Below are 5,939 nucleotides of genomic sequence, written 5' to 3'. Positions count from 1 at the left end.
CAAGGGTAGCCATATAGCCAGTTGCTTGTCTCATTTACAAGAGTAGCTATATAGCCAGTTTATTAATCATTTACAAGGGTAGCTATATAGACAGTTGCTTGTATCATTTGCAAGGTAGAACACATATCGAAGCGCTTATTTATTTTTTTTCCGTTGTAATCTTGTCTGTACGGTCAGATTATTAAATGTTAAATGGCGACGTCATACTCCATTCTGAATGTACCGCTTTTCCTAAACTCACATCTTTGATGACTTACTCCACACTTACAAAGCTGACCATGTAGACTTATGCTTACACTTTGTAGAAGAATGACTGGGCAAAATTATGGACAACTTGTTATTGGCTGAGTTAACCAACAAAATGATGTTTTTCATGCCAAAAAAGTAATAATAACAAAAAGATCAAAATTAGAAATTATTGAGTGAGTTGAACAGACGTGTTTTAAAAGTTGGTAATCTAATAGTATTGACAAGTTGGGATAGTGAATTGAAGGTTGTAGTAACAGAAGTTTATAGACTGTATAACTTATAAAGGTTTATAAACTGAAGCATGATTGTGGATGCAGTATGTTGATGTCACGGAATAGAAAACGATGTTTGTGTGGAACTATAAATACAAATATCTTCATATATTATAATATATAAATATATTATAAAAATAATATATATTATAATATAAATGCAAGGTCTTTATATTTGTAGCCTATAATAAACGTATAGGTGCCGTAGAACCAACATTTTTTATGAATGTGAAAAATGTTTTCGTTGGATTCATTCATGGGTCATCATTTAAGCGATACAGCGATTATTGTTTCAAATATGCTGACAGCAGCATATGGAAGACAACTTCAAGTGTAAGTATTCTAATTGTTCATCTCCAAGGAAACGCGCATCTACACATCCTAAGTGACCATTTATTGCTGCCTCTGTGCTGCCAATGCGTACATCATAGACCATCAGCGGCAAAACCCAAAGAACTAGTATTATAGTTCTAGAGGATTCGTACAAGAAACCTTTTGTTCATTATTTTTGTTGGTTTTTGAATAGTTCAAAGACAGCATTGCTTAAGTTACTGATTTGTAAGCATTCATATAGCAGCAAACCGATCAGTAGGGGTAAACTTATTAATAGCAGCATTCAGCAATGAGTTCGTTGAAGGACAGCTGATTTAGCAGAAAACTGTGTGGCACAATAGAAAAGCTTCAAATATCACTTACTACCTGTTGAAGGTTAGTAGAAACAAATATATAGAGAACAGTCAAACGCGTGATTGGCTGTAGTACCTGTTGGCAATTGTCAATTCCGCTACCCCTCGGTGACTCTTTGATTGATAGGCCTATTACGGACACGTAATAGTGGAATATGCCATGCCACTGGCCTATTGTGTGATGCTAGTAGATGGTGGTGCAGGACTGCATGTGGTGTTGCCGTATACCGCCAGCTCGGGCTTTTTCCCTTCTCAACGCTCAGCTGTTACTAACGTACAGATTAGATGGGATGGTTAATTGCTTGCGCAAGGGGATGAAAGGAATTGGTTGACACAAAAAGACAGGTGTAGTCTGTTGGTGTCAATCTATTACAAGCATAATACTTATAATCCATTTATTTCTGTCTACAACATGTGGATAGAAATGCGTTAGAACAGTATCCTCTGATGCCAAGATATTTTTGCTGAGCTAGTCTCAAGCTCGTGTTAAAAGTAAAATGCTTTGTTTTAAAAGTGTGCGAAATAATATTGCTTATGACAAACCAAATTAGAGTATTTAACCACTTTTAAACTAGTCTAAACTTCCAATAGGAAGAAAATTAAATAGTTACAAGAATGTTATTTTATGCATTTCCAAATAACTGGAATGCGCCTTGCTTAAGGCTCAAACTCAGGCTAGGTGATAGAATGCCAACAGGAGTGATTTTGAATTCTCCTTGAGTACTCTGGGAGGGTTTACATGGTACAATATTTATCACGGAGTAGGCATTTGTTCAGTCTAATGCATATTCAGTCTGTCATATTCATAAACATGGAGTTATCTTCTATAAGTAGCTTTTCGTGGTTTGTGATCAGCACTAATTAATTACTCTATTGATAACTTGAAAATCCATGCAATAAGACATTTTAGTAAACGTCGAATGGTATTTTTGTAAGGCCAGCTTTTGTCTATCATAGTCTGAAAACAATAAAATATTTATAAAAATCTCAGGCTACAGTTTTTACTTAGGCGTCATCACTCATGACCCTATCCACTGACAGCATACTCTAATCAACAAACTCAAAACAAAATACTACTGCATTTCTCTTAAAATGGTGAGGGGTGCATAATTAATTAAAATCTAAAATCCTCGCGTGTAGCCAATCCTGTAACCTTACTCTTAGGGAATCCAACATTATCCGTAGTCAAGAGTAGCTAATTTCATTTCCATCCAATATTCATTGACACAGAACATCATGAAACGGGTTCATATACAATATCATGTATTTGATAGCTACACTGTATCCTGTTTTAGTTAAATATATTGTATACTAATTTTTATTCATATGTGTGTTACTTAAGTTTATACGATTCCTAAACCTGCTTTTTAAGCAAGTGTATGATTTATATTCTATAGCTAGCATGTCAAACTCAAAGTTCCCCATGCTATAGGAGTAAATTTTATTTGTCATAAGTACCGCACAAACTGAACACATGAAATAAATTCTTTTGCAATGTTTCATTTAGAAACACAGATAAATTTGTGTAATAATGTACATGTAATTTAATAAAATAATATAATGAAAAAGCAAAACTCTGGGGAGGAATCGTGTGATACAGAGAATGTGTTCTGTTGACGTAGTTTTAAACTCACTATCAATTCATATTGGATGGCTAACGCCACCGGGTCTGGTGGAAAAAGCTATAGAGTTACCAAAGTTAACAGTATTTCTAAGAAAATATAATCATACCTCCATGGTTTTTTGTTCATATCTCCACAAACCAGGGAATGTCACTTTCTAGTACTTATTGCTATTGTTTCGTCAAGCCATTTCTTAAAAGTCGAATAATCGTTGAACGATATTGATACGCTTTCAACCACATCAATTTCTTATTGGTTGAAAAGATAGAAATCTGTCTGTAAGCCTTGATTTCTGTCTGTCGATACGCATATGAGCCTGTCAATGAGTTTGTGGCGAAAGATCGTTTGTAGAGATGACAAGAGTGCCAAGGACGAGCGGAATGTTTTCAGCATGTTTGACACGCCTGCTCTAGAGGAAGTAATATTTCATGTAAATAGATTCTATGTTGTACGTAATCGTAAGCAGCAGGTCAGCGGTGTTACACCTATGCTATTCTGGGTGACCATTTGAATAACAAAAATGTCGTCATGCTTCTTGCTCATTTCAGCGACTCTCAGTCGACCATTTTGACCGCAGTTGACTTATAGGTTATGGAGTCATCTAACGACACACCGATATGCAAGCAAACGTCCTACGCTAACTGGAGTGCAAAGAGATGCTGCATTACAGAGATTCATGATGATTTCGTGCACCATCTGTAAGATGTGTCTCTCGCCATTTGTTGTAATGAAATGCATATGACTGATTGAGACTCTACCATCAAGTCGAAAAGGAGTGTTGGTGGGCAACTCCCTAAACCGTGTCATTACATTTGTGACTAGGAACGTCAGGTGGATGTGTAGCGGATCTCTGGTGACATCACTTTCTAAGGAATTCTCATAAATTAGATAGAGTGTCGGTAGCTTGCTGTTAACTGTGCTGTCACTTGAGTCTATAGCTATTGTGATTGATGTCTTTATCCGGCATTTTGTATTTAATAATATCTCGCTAGCCAAGAAGGGTTGGCGCTAATGATGCATTGTTATTGTTAGCCGATTGGCGCAGATCTCAGGCTAGTGTTGGTGCTACGCCTGCCATATTCATTGAATGCACTGTCTCTTGCTAGCAAATTATTCAAACTGCTCAGCGTTATTGAATAGTGATTACCCTTCTATAATTATAGGTAGCCGTATCCCTATATGGTTGTAATGTCTAATTACATTGGCAGGTCCTGTACTGGGCACGAGCTCATGTTTGTCACTGATTGTCTAATGTTTCCTGTGTTGGAATAACAGCCTGGCATAACTGTGAAGGCAAGAACTGGTTGGATTTAGCTTCCAATGCACTTGTATTACATCAGCTTAGACCATTATTTTCAGGGTAGATGTTTGTAAAATTAGCATCCATAATAAACGACACAAATATTTGTTTCAGCAGAGATCTGAAATCCTCAGAGTTCAGATGTCAGATTCCTATTCCACTTTCTGATTCCCCCTTTCCGTAGGGGCTATGCGTATGGGGTATCTGTATGATACTCAGATTTCAGTCGTGTATCTCCCACAAATGCAGGAGTAGGGTCCATTATGGCACTATATAACTGAGTTGGGGGCCTATTAGCAGTGAGTGTGTGCACCTAGTCTCGTGACCTTTGATCAAAAACTAGAGCCCCTGATTTGCCTAATTAATCATTATTTTATTTCATTGTACATGCCGTATATTATTTTATTAAATTTTACTTATTATTTAACTGAGCAGTTACTTTATATAACAGACTCATTTGTTGAATGCTCAATATGTTTTTATAGAATTCACCGAAAAATCATAGCGATTCGTTAACAGCTGCGTATAGAGATAAGTACAAGTAGGTATATGAATACGTATAGACCTCAAGGAATTTCTAGCGCATACATTTTTCATGCGTACTTCTACATTGCGTACAAGCAACCGCTTTAGAGCGCTGTTATCTGAGACATAGCATACGTTTTATCTAAAGCTTTATATATATGCTAGCAGTAAGCGCAGTGATGCCAGGGATTTCCGTCACTCTCAAGCGGATAGCTCTTTGGCTGGTATTTAAGAGACTGGCTCACAGGAACCAGATAGACTTTTGAAACCAAATATATTTGGCGGCCTGTCGAAAGGCACAGAGTATATGCGTGTGAAGTTTGGATAAAATCATTTTGAAAATGTGTAGCATTTTTACATTTACTGGACAATTTTTTGGAAACGCATACAGTTTACGCAGACTAACAGACACAGCAGACACCACTGGTGTGGGTGTAACAGCATGCCATCATGAATCTGAATGTTGAGAGTTGAAATCCCAAATGATGAAATCATTTTTCCCTTCTAACCTTGGGCAGACAGATGGATGGGATGGGATGGGATGGGATGTACACAGTTGTTATTATAGTAAAGACTAGATGAATACCCGGCGTTGCTTGGGTAGTAAAAAATTCCTTGCGCAGAAAATCTTCTTTTATTCAACATACAACAACAGTTACCATTCTAACTTTCAAACTTCATATCAGGAGAAAAGTGTTTTGCACAGTTCAAATTAATTAAAAGAAAAAATAAAACAACTTTAAACGTTTTCAAATTTTTTCAAACAACTGTAACTTAAATTTCATCTCATAAAAAAATTTTTGTGCAGTTGAAATAAATTCAGAAAAAAAATAAAACAACTAAAGATTTTTAGATGTAAATGTGAAATAATTAGCAAATAATGGCTAAATAAAGTCTGTACGATTACTATGAATAATTATTTGGTGTACAATTATATGATTTTGATTCGTTTCAGTGTTGGCATCGTAAGGCGAAAATGTCGTATACAGTGGTATAGAAACCTATAGTAATTATCTAATGCAAACACCCACTAGTATTGGTAAAATTCCTCAAAACTTTATATACGTACGTATATATTAAAAATTAGTAACAAAACAATATGTTAACCTTAATAACTATAGTTACCTACAGTAACTTTAGTGTATTTATTGGTTATGATCTAGATGGTCTATTCCATAATGTACTGTGTGGGATAATGCCAAAGATAAAAAAATAATTTGTTACAATTTGTTGGTAGAATTAGGGCACTCACAGGCCATTTTGTGCTGCGATTGTTTCACAAGAT

Source organism: Watersipora subatra, chromosome 10 (genome assembly GCF_963576615.1).
Source record: "Watersipora subatra chromosome 10, tzWatSuba1.1, whole genome shotgun sequence".
Taxonomy (NCBI): domain Eukaryota; kingdom Metazoa; phylum Bryozoa; class Gymnolaemata; order Cheilostomatida; family Watersiporidae; genus Watersipora; species Watersipora subatra.
This window is presented reverse-complemented; position numbering follows the sequence as displayed.